At 37.1% G+C, this 12,327-nt stretch overlaps 1 non-coding gene across 1 annotated transcript; it reads left to right on the top strand.

The window, feature by feature from the left end:
* The first annotated feature begins 8,992 nt into the window (after positions 1-8,992).
* On the top strand, positions 8,993-9,100 carry LOC115526487. The gene has a single exon (XR_003972610.1). It is a non-coding gene; the product is annotated as a U6 spliceosomal RNA (small nuclear RNA).
* Positions 9,101-12,327: the final 3,227 nt, after the last annotated feature.

Below are 12,327 nucleotides of genomic sequence, written 5' to 3'. Positions count from 1 at the left end.
TCAACGTTTATTTATTTTTGGGACAGAGAGAGACAGAGCATGAACGGGGGAGGGGCAGAGAGAGAGGGAGACACAGAATCGGAAACAGGCTCCAGGCTCTGAGCCATCAGCCCAGAGCCTGACGCGGGGCTCGAACTCACGGACCGCGAGATCGTGACCTGGCTGAAGTCGGACGCTTAACCGACTGCGCCACCCAGGCGCCCCTATTTATTTATTTTTAATTAATTAATTAGAGAGAGTGAGAGAGAGAGAATGCATTCGAGCAGGGGAGAGGGGCAGAGAGAGAGAGAGAGAGAATCACAAGCGGATTCCACACTTAGCACGGAGCCTGACACAGGGCTTGATCCCACAACCCTGGGATCGTGACCTGAGCTGAAATCAAGAGTCAGATGCTCAAGACTGACCCAGGCGTCTGAGTTTGACTATTTTAGATACCTATTATAAGTGACTGGTTTATGTCACTTAGCATCACAGCCTCCAGGTTCAGCCATGTTCTCTCATATAACAGGATTTTCATTTTTACAGGCTGAATAACATCCCACTGTATGTACATACCATGTTTTCTTTGTCCATTTATCCGTCCTTGGATACTTAGGTTGTTTCCATATCTTGGCTACTGTGACTAATGCTGCAGTGAACACGAGAGTTCAAATATCTCTTTAAGATCCTGTTAACGGGCCTCCTGGGTGGCTCAGTCGGTTAAGTGGCCAACTTCAGCTCAGGTCATGATCTCATAGTTCATGGATTCACGCCCCATGTTGGGCTCTGTGCTGACAGCTCGGGAGCCTGGAGCCTGCTTTCGATTCTGCGTCTCCCTCTTTCTCTGCCCCCCACCTCCATTTGTGTTCTCACTTTCTCTATCTCAAAAATAAATAAATAAACATGGAAAAAAAAGATCCTGATACCAATTTTGGGGACATATACCCAAAGTGGGATTGCTGGATCATATGTTAGTCCTATTTTCAGTTTTTTGAGGAATCTCCATACTATTTTCCATAGCAACTACACTATTTTACCTTCCTACCAGTAGCACACAAGGGTTCTCTTGTGTAGTTTCTTATGATCCTTTTTACTTCTCTGGTGTCAGGTATAATATTTCCTTTTTCATTTATAATATTATTTATTTGACTCTCCTCTCTCTTTTTTTTCTTAGTCTAGCTAAAGTTTCATCTGTTTAGTTATTTTTTTTAAGAGCAACTGAATTTTGTTGATTTTGTCTATTTGTTTTTCTTCTGTTCTCTATTTCATTGATTTCTTCTCTAATTTCTATTATTTACTCCTTCTGCTAACTTTGGGCTTTGTTTTTTCTTCTTTTTCTAGTTCCTTGGGGTTTAAGGTTGGGTTTTGTTTTTCAGTCTTTCTTTGTTTGTAATGTAGGCGATTGTCGCTATAAACTTCCCTGCTAGTTCTTATTCTGCTGCATCCCATAAGTTTTTGTATGCTGCACTTTCATTTTCAATTGTCTCAAGTAATTTTCTGGTTTTCGTTTTGATGTCTTCTTTGGCCCAATGGTTGTTCAAGAGTGTGTTATTTAATTTCCACTTTCATTTGTGAATTTTCTAGTTTTCCTTCTGTTATTGATTTCTAGTTTCCTTCTGTTGTGTTTTGGAAAAGATACTTGATGCCATTTCAATATTCTTAACATTGAAACTAAAACTAGTTTTGTGACCTAACATGGGCTCTTTCTTGGGAAATGTTCCACGTGTGCTTGAAGAGAATGTGTATTTTACTGCTGTTGAGTGGAATGTTCTGTGTATTTCTGTTAGGTTTATTTGGTCTGTAGTGTTGTCTAATCCTCTGTTCCCTTATTGCTCTTCTGCCTGGATATCCTATCCATTACTGAAAGTGGGTTATTGATGTCTTTTACTATTATTATGTTATTGTCTATTTCTCCCTTCAGATCTGTCAATGTTTGCTTTATATACTTAGGTGCTCTGTTGTCAAGTGCATATATAATTTTGTTATATCTTCTTGATGAATTGATCCTTTTGCCATTACATAATGTCCTTCTCTGTGTTTAGTGACAGTTTTTTACTTAAAGTTTGTTTTGTCTGATGTAAGTATGGCCATGTCTGTGGGTTTTGTTTTGTTTTGTTTTGTTTTGTTTTGTTTTGTTCTTACCATTTGTGTGGAATATCTTCACCTCTTCACTTTTAGCCTATTCGCCCTTAAATCTAAAATGAGTCTATTATAGATAGCATATAGTAGGTTCTTTTTAAAAATTAATTCAGCCATTCTTTTGACTGGGGAGTTTAATCCATTTATGTTGAAGGAATTATTGATATGAAAGGATTTACTATTGACATTATGCTAATTGTTTTTTGTCTGTCTTGTAGTTCTTTTGTTCCCCATTTCCTCTCACTTTCTTCCTTTTGTATCGTGTTGATTTTTTTTTAGTAATATGCTTTAATTTGTTTTTCTTTGTTTATTTTTTATGGGTATTTTCTTTTTGGTAACCATGAAGCTTATATAAGACATTTTATACTTATGAGTTAATTTTGAGCTAATAACATTATTTCTATAGTGTATAAAAATTCTACACTTTGACCTCTCCCCCATATGCTATCAATGTGACAATTTACATCTTTTTATATTGCGTTTCATGATCAAATATCTGTAGGTATATAATTATAGTTATTCATGATACTACCTCTAAACTTTTATATTAAAATAAAAAATGATTTACATGCCACCGTTACAGTATGACAGGATTGTGTATTTACCTTATCTTTACTTTTACCAGTGAGTTTTATACTTCCATATGCTTTCTTATTGTTGTTTTGTGCCCTTTCATTTAAACTTGAGGAACTCACTTTATTTTTTTATTTTTTATTTTTTTAGAAAGAATTTCACCTTTATTTTTTTTTTATGAAATTTATTGTCAAATTGGTTTCCATACAACACCCAGTGCTCATCCCAAAAGGTGCCCTCCTCAATACCCATCACCCACCCTCCCCTCCCTCCCACCCCCCATCAACCCTCAGTTTGTTCTCAGTTTTTAACAGTCTCTTATGCTTTGGCTCTCTTCCACTCTAACCTCTTTTTTTTTTTTCCTTCCCCTCCCCCATGGGTTTCTGTTAAGTTTCTCAGGATCCATATAAGAGTGAAAACATATGGTATCTGTCTTTCTCTGTATGGCTTATTTCACTTAGCATCACACTCTCCAGTTCCATCCACGTTGCTACAAAGGGCCATATTTCGTTCTTTCTGATTGCCATGTAGTACTCCATTGTGTATATAAACCACAATTTCTTTATCCATTCATCAGTTGATGGACATTTAGGCTCTTTCCATAATTTGGCTATTGTTGAAAGTGCTGCTATAAACATTGGGGTACAGGTGCCCCTATGCATCAGTACTCCTGTATCCCTTGGGTAAATTCCTAGCAGTGCTATTGCTGGGTCACAGGGTAGGTCTATTTTTAATTTTCTGAGGAACCTCCACGCTGTTTTCCAGAGTGGCTGCACCAGTTTGCATTCCCACCAACAGTGCAAGAGGGAGGAACTCACTTTAACACTGTGCAAATTGCTAACCCTTTGATTTAATTTAATTGATTTAATTTAGTTTAATTATTGAGGTGAACATAAAATTAACTATCTTAGTGTACAATACAGTGGCATTTATTTTATTCACAATGTTGTGTGCTGTACAACCATCACCTGTATCTAGGTGATTCCAAAACCTTTTCATCACCCCCTAAGAAGAGCCCATATACCCCCACTGAGCAGTCATTCCTTGTCCTTCTCCTCCGTCCTTGACAACCAATCTGCTTTCTGTTTCTATGGATGTACTTATTCTGGTTATTTCATATTAATGGAATTATACAGTATGTAACTTTTTGTGTCTGGCTTCTTTCACATAGCACATTCTTTTTTTTTTTTTTTTTTAGGTTTATCCATGTCATAGTGTGTATTAATAGCTCCTTCCTTTTTTGTGGCTAAATAATACTCTATGTTAAAGATATACATACATTTTATTTATCCGTTCATTTGTTGATGGCCACTTGGGTGGTGTTCAACTTTTGGCTATTGTGAATAAATTGCTTTGCCTTTTGCCTTTACTTTCCTCATCTGTGAAGTAGGGATAATAATTCATTGCTCAGGGTCATTGTGAAGACTGGAACTAATACAGATCATATGTCTGGCTCACTAAATAAAAGCTATCAGAATCGTTTTTGTGTATGTGAGACTAGAGAGAAAGAGATCTTAAAATACAGGCCTTCGGGGGGCGCCTGGGTGGCGCAGTCGGTTAAGCGTCCGACTTCAGCCAGGTCACGATCTCGCGGTCCGTGAGTTCGAGCCCCGCGTCGGGCTCTGGGCTGATGGCTCAGAGCCTGGAGCCTGTTTCCCATTCTGTGTCTCCCTCTCTCTCTGCCCCTCCCCCGTTCATGCTCTGTCTCTCTCTGTCCCAAAAATAAATAAACGTTGAAAAAAAAAAAAAAATACAGGCCTTCGGTTGGGTTTGCAGATAAGATGAACATTCTTACTTTTTTTAGCCACTGAGGATTTATCAGTTCCTCTCATCTTGCCCCATCTTCCTGTCCATCTTTGGGTGACAAACCTCATTTTCAGGTCTCCTTACTGTTGAGATTATTCATCTTTTTGTTACTATCTTTACCTATGTGCTTTCTTTTTTTACTCCTAGTTTCATTCATTCATTCATTTTTTTTAATGTTATTTATTTTTGACAGAGAGAGAGAGAGAGAGAGAAGAGTGCCAGCAAGCAGGGGAGGGGCAGAGAGAGAGGGAGACCGAGAATCTGAGGCGGGATCTGTGCTGATAGCAGAGAGCTCGATGTGGGGGAGCTCAAACTCACCAACTCTGAGATCATGACCTGAGCTGAAGTTGGAGGCTTAACTGACTGAGCCACCCAGGCGCCCATGTTCATTCATTTTTTCATTCATTCATTAATTCATCCATCCATCGACCATTACCAGTTTCAGTTTTATATGCTGGATTATAGCAGGAAAAAAATTAGACTCAGTCTGAGATGTTTTCCCTGGCATTATAGTCTGGAGCTTGGGGGAGAAAAGACTAAAAACAAACAAATAAACCACATGTTAAGTAGTGGTATATGCTAAGAGGTAAAACAGAGAAGTGAGATAGGGAGAGTTTGAATTTAGTCAGAGAGTCAAGATGAGCCCCTTCGAAAACACAACTTGAGCAGAGTTCTGAACCAGGACTATGCAGTGCCTTTCTGAAGTTAAGTTTCCTCTTGGGAGGGAAGAGCGAAACCACTGAGGCCTTGAGTAGCATGACATGAGCTGACTTTCATGCTAAATAGATAGTCCTGCTGCTGCCATAGGATAATACTATTGATAATTGTTATTTCTGTGTTCTTCCTTGGTTTCTTTCTCTGAGATTTTGCTTCACGTGTCCTTCCTAAGCGTTCACTTTCTTGATGAAATCTTTCAGAGTCAGCTTTATAAACTGAGCCCACCCCTTTCTCCTTACTCCACCTCTCCGCTCTTTGGGGAAGAAGGAAAATAAAACACAAAGGAAGCTTTCAGCAGTGAATTTTCACCATCTCAACAGCCTCAGGTGACAAGGATCTGTGGCTGGAGGCCACTGTTTCCTTCCTGGTTTGAAGTGAAAACTTCCCTGATCTTCATCTTCACTGAGGCCCAAGGTGTGGGAATTAGGGAGAATCTTAGAAGTCTTTTCTAGAGCAAGGCTACCTTTTTGTCTTTGCCAATGTGCATTTTTCTGACTAAATTTAGAAATAGGGAAGGTTATTTTCGGTAAGAGAAGTGAAAACTCAAAGGATTTCCCCAGTTCTTCTGGGGATTGGGGTTTGGGAATTCTATATCCAGTTCTCCCTCCCTCAACCCCCCCTACTTTCTCCCCAGGGCATTCTATCCACACTCAGGGTAATGTAACATGGTGAAAAGAGCATTGGACTGGGAACCAGAAGGCCTGAGTCTTAGTCTGGACTCTTCCTAACTAACCCTGGGTTTGTTAGTGGATAGTTATGTTAAAATAAAAAACAAATAGATACTTGCCTTGAAAATTCCTTGAGCAGACAAAACCAGTTAAGTCATACAAACAAAACTGAATTTAGCTTTTATTTGACCTGGGTCACTCTTTGCTTGTGTCTCTAAAAACCTGTGTCTCTAAAAATTGATATGAGATAACCATTGATCATTTCCTCATTCTTTAAGAAAATTCTAGTATTATAACCAATCACTGCAAATAATAAAATCACTGCTTTCTCATGATATAAGCTGCTTTATAACAATATACCCTCGAGCCTCCTCCCATGTTTTGGTTTGAGTGTTCCTGGTTTGCAAATTTTCTTTTTGGTATGTGCACAATTAACAGTGGTTCATTGGTTTTACTTCTGTTATTTCTGAACTTTTGACAGGTGGTAGAACAGAATGATAGTGAATAATATAAGCTCTGGAGTCAAACTAGCAAGTTTGAGTGTCTGGGTCCACTTCTTATTGATTATGTGTAATTAGGCAAATTATTTAACTTCTTTGTTTCCTATTGTCCCCATCTATAAAATAGGAATAGTAATTGTACCTACCTCATAGGACTGCTTGAGTATTAAAGAAGGTAATTGAAGTAAAAACACTTAGAGGAGCATTAGATGTGCAGTAACATTTATGATTAGCATAATTTTTGACAAGTCAATCATCTAAGTTGTGTTCAAGTGCTTGTAACCATATGTGGAATGTCCTATAGATCTGATGATGCTTGGTGGAGGAAAAACGAGGCAAGTGGGTTGGTTTTATTCAGTCATATAAAGGATTGTCACATGAAAGAGATACTTCTTCTGAGTTGCTTTGAAAGTTCTTCGGAATTTAATTCAAAGTAATGGAGAACTTTTAATATATCAATGGGGCCTGATCATTTTGGAATGATCATTTTGCAAAGCAGTGACGAGTCCATCACCGAAAGAGTTTAAGCAAAGATGAGTCCTCTGTTTGGATTAGCATAGAAGGAATTCCCTTCTCTAAAATGTGAGCATAAAAAAGTAGTTCTTTCTTCCCATAACAACCCAAAAATTATTTCTCAACCTCCTTTATTCTCTCACTGTTCTTTTGACACTTCTTCCTCCTTAAGAGAATGGATGAGTGTTTACCAAACAGGTATGATGGTGTCAGTGGCAGTCAAGGCTGATAGGCCCATTTTTTAGATAGAACATTAATGCCAAAGGACAATTGCATCGCTCATAAGCCGCCAATTAAAAGGATTAGAAAATGTGAAAGCTCCCAGGGCACCCTTGAATCCTGGCAATAAGATGTAATTAATAATAGGAAGCCATGCAAGTCAATATAAAAAGCTTACTTTAGTTTTTCTTTTTAGAAAGCCTACTTAAAAAAAAAACAAACCATACATGAGTGTTGGTAGAAGTTTTAAAATGTTCACACACAACCCCTGACACCTCTTTCAGCTTCTTTTCCTGCTATTACCACATTTTCGTGACTTTAAATAACATGGCATACTTTTGAATCGGGTTTCCTGATGTTATAACCCTCAATTGGTAATATATGGTCAAAAAACAAAATGGTGAAGTTAAAAGTGTCTTCTTAGAGGTGCCTCTTCTGTCTGTGACCTCTCCCATGAATCTCCTGTATTTTCCTGCTGTCATTCCTCTGGTTGTCTTAGTCAGTTAGGGCAGCTGTAAAAGAATGTCATAGACTGGGTGGCTTAAACAGCGATTTATTTCTCCTGGTTCTGGACGTCTGAGACAGGGCATCAACATGGTCGGGTTCTGGTGAGAGCTCTCCTCCTTGTTCATAGATGGCTGCCTTCTTGCTGTATCCCTACATGGCAGAAAGAGTGCTGGCTCCCTTCATCTCATTATAAGGGCACTAATCTCATCATTGAATACACTCTGATGACCTCATTTTAACCTACTTACCTCCCAAAGGCCCACCTCCAGATACCATCACATTGGAAGTTAAGGCTTCAACATATGTATTTGGGGTGATACAGACATTTAGCTTATTGTACTGGTCTACTTACTCTTGCTTTAGGGCCTTTATACTTGCTGTCCCCCTTGTCTGAAACATTCTCTCTTTTCCATATCCACGTATCTTTCTCCCTTACCGCCTTTAGGCTTTTCTTCAAATATCACTTATTTCTTATCAGTGAGGCCTTCCCAGATTACCCCATTTAAAATTACCCTCTATCACCCCCTAACCTCTTCTCTTATTTATTTCTTATAATAGCACGTATCATCTTCTTTCACAGTTTGAGTTACCCCAGAAGTAGACTTTGTGCCAAGAATTCAAGTAGAAGTGGTTTTTTGGGATATGCTCCAGTTACCCCACTCAAGTGGAGAAGAAGCTGGGGTACTTTTATACTGAATTCCATTAGTCATTGGCTGTAGGCTTCTTGGGAATGGAGTGTTAATTTCTGCTTCTACCCAAGGTACGCAAATAAGCCTTCTGTGACTTTGGAAAAAGTCTCAAAGCAAAACATGCAGATCTTGGCTCCTGGAACAAGAACACGCACACCAAAATAATGATATGATATGATATGATATGATATTCCAGGTTCTGGGTGGGGCATCAATAACATCTGCTACCCCATCTGGCATACCTTATAGTTTATAGAGATATATTATACAAGTCACATATTACATATATATACAATCCCACTCCTAGGTCATGAGCTCTATAAGGGCAAGAATTTTTGTCTATTTAATTCTCTGCTGAACTTAGAACAATACCTGGCAACCTGGCACATGTTGGTGTTGCATAAACATTTGTTGAATGAATTAATGATCTAGATCAGAGATTTTAAGCTATGGGTTGTAACTCGCTTAGCATGTCATGAAATTAATTTAATGAGTCACCACCAGCAATAAAGACAGAGAAAAGAAGAAGTATATTGCAGGTAGTAAGGGTAAATACTGTTTCATAAAATGTTGCACTTCAGTTATTTAATGTACATATTATAATTATTAAATTTAAATATATAAATTAAATTTATATTGGGTCCTATAATAAAATGTACTTTTCACTCTGGGTTGTCATTTTGACAATCACTGATCAATTTCTCACTTTGGCATTGGAATGATACAGAGAAGATTAGCATGACTCTTGCACAAGGATCACATGCAAATTCATGAAGGGCTTCCTACTTTTAGAATGCATTTGAATTTAAATGACTGTCAGCTTAAAATAGACTTCCATATGTATAGGTCAATATATATGAACCTCATAATAACCACAAACCAAAAATCTATAATGAAGACACAAAAAATAAAGACAAAGGAACTTATACATAACACTAAAGAAAACCATCAAACCACAAGGGAAGGAACCCAGAGAAGAAGGAAGGAACAAAGAACCACAAAAACAACCAAAAAACAATGAACACAATGACAATAAATGTATACCTGTAGATAATTCTTTTAAATCTAAATGAACTAAATGCTGCAATCAAAAGGCATAGGATGGCTGAATGGATTAAAAAAACTCAGGCCCATCTCTATGCTGCCTATAACAGACTCACTTCAGATCTAGGGACACACATAGACTGAAAGTGAAGGGGGAAAAGAATATCCCATACAAACGGAAACAAAAATTGACCTGAAGTAGCAATATTCATATTAAATAATATCAGACTTTAAAACAAAGACTGTAACAAGACAAAGAAGATATATTACATAATGATAAAGGAGTCAATCCAAGAGGAGGATATAACATTCATATAAATTTATACATTCAAATTAGGAAATATAGCATTTGTACATATTTATACTCCCAAACTAAGAGCACTGAAATATATAAAGCAGATATTAACAGACATAAAGGGAGAAATTGGCTGTAATACAATAATATTGGGGAACTTAAATACTATACTTACATCAATGGATAGATTATTCAGATGGAAAATAAATAAGGAAACATTGGCTTTAAATGATGCATTAAACTATATGAACTTAATGTATACAGAAGACTTCATCCAAAAACTGCAAAACACATGTTCTTTTCATGTGTACATGAAATATTCTCCAGGACAGATCACACATTAGACCACAGAACAAGTCTCAATAAACACACGAGGACTGAAATCATATCAAGCATTTTCTCTGGCCACAGTGGTATGAAACTAGAAATCAATTACAAGATGAAAACTAGAAAAAACCCAAACATGTGGAGCCTAAACAACATGCCTCTAAACAAACAATGGGTCAATGAAGAAATCAAAGAACAAAACAAAAAATACCTTGAAACAAATGAAAATGGAAACACAATTTTCCAAAACCTATGGGATACAGCAAAAACACTTTTAAGAGCAAAGGTCACAGTGATATAGACCCACGTCAAGAAACATGAAAAATCTCAAATAATATAACTTTACACCTAAAAGAATTAAACAAAAACAAAAACAAAGAAACAAGACCCACAGTTAGTAGAAGGAAGAAAATAATAAAGATCATAGCAGAAATAAATGAAATAGAGGCTAAAAAATTTTTAAAAATCAATGAAACTAAAAACAGTCCTTTGAAAAGTTAAAAAGACAATGATGAACCTTTAGCCAGCCTTATCAAGAAAAGAAAGTAAAAGGTCCCAAATAAATAAAATAAAAAATGAAAGAGAAGTTACAACAGATACTTCAGAAAAAAAAAATCAGAAGAGATTACTATGAACAATTATATACCAACAAATCGCAAAGCCTAGAAGAAATGGATAAATTCCTAGAGACACACAACTTTCCAAGACTGAATTACAAAGAAACAGGAAATCTGAAAACACTGATTACAAGCAATGAAATTGAAATATGAATTTAAAAACTTCTCGAAAACCAAAAGCCCGGGACCAGATAGTATTATAGATGAATTCACCAAACATTTAAAGTGGTTAGTACCCGTGCTTCTCGAATTATTTCAAAATATTGAAGAGGAAGGAACACTTCTAAACTCATTTCATGAGACTAGTTTTATCCTGATATCAAAACCAGACAAAGACACAACAACGAAAAAGAAAATTACAGGCCACTATCCCTAATGAATATAGATGCAAAAATCCTCAACAAAATATTAGTAATTCAACAATACGTTAAAAGGATCACACACTACAAGCATGTGGGATTTATTGCAGCAATTCAAGAGTGATTCAACATCTGTAACTTAATCAACATGACATACCACATCAACAAAATAAAGAATAAAAAATCACATGATTATCCTAATAGATGCAGAAAAAGCATTGGACAAAATTTATCACCCATTTATGATAAAAAAAACCTCTCAACAAAGTGAGTATAGAAGGATGTAGGGACGCCTGGGTGGCTCAGCCAGTTAAACGTCTGACTTTTGATTTCAGCTCAGGTCATGATCTTGTGGTTGGTGAGTTTGAGCCCCACATCGGGCTTTGAGCTGACAGTGCGGAGGCTGCTTGGGATTCTCTCTCTCCCAGTCTCTCTTCCCCTCCCCGCTCGTTCCCCGGCCCCCAGACAAATAAATAAATAGATAAATAAATAAATAAATAAATAAATAAATAAACTTAAAAAAAAAGAATGTACCTCAAAATAAAGGCCACATAGACAAACTCACAGCTAATATCATCCTCAATGGTGAAAATCTGAAAGCTTTTCCTCTAAGATCAGGAGCAAGACAGGGGTGCCCACTGTTGCCACTTTTATTCAACATTGTTTGGGCATTTTGGTCACAAGATTTAGGCAAGAAATAAAAGGTATCAAAGTTGGAAAGGCAGAAGTATAACTTGCACTGTTTGCAGATGGCATGATACTCTGTAGAAAACCCTGAAGACTCCACCAAAAAACCGCTAGAGCTGATACACAAACTCAGTGAAGTCACAGGATACAAACTTAACGTACAGAAATTGGTTATGTTGCTACACACTAATAATGAGCTATCAGAAAGAGAAATGAAGAAAATAATTGTATCAAGTTGAAAAATGGGCAGAAGACATGAATAGACATTTTTCCAAAGAACAAATATAGATGGCTAACAGACACATGAAAAGATGCTCAACATCACTCATCATCAGGGAAATACAAATCAAAACTACAATAAGATATCACCTCATATTTGTCAGAGTGGCTAGAAGTAATAACACAAGAAACAACCGATATTGGTGAAGATGCAGAGAAAAGGAAACCCTCTTACACTCTTGGTGGGAATGCAAACTTGTGCAGCCACTCTGGAAAACAGAATGGAAGTTCCTCAGAAAGTTAAAAATAGAACTACCCCACGACCCAGAAATTGCCCTACTAGATGGATATTTACTCAAATAATAAAAAAGTGCTGATTCAAAGGGGTACATGCCCTGATGTTTATAGCAACGTTATCTACAATAGCCAAATTATGGAAACAGCCCAAGTGTCTACTGACTAAAGAATG

Source organism: Lynx canadensis, chromosome A1 (assembly GCF_007474595.2).
Source record: "Lynx canadensis isolate LIC74 chromosome A1, mLynCan4.pri.v2, whole genome shotgun sequence".
Lineage (NCBI taxonomy): Eukaryota > Metazoa > Chordata > Mammalia > Carnivora > Felidae > Lynx > Lynx canadensis.
This window is presented reverse-complemented; position numbering and strand designations above follow the sequence as displayed.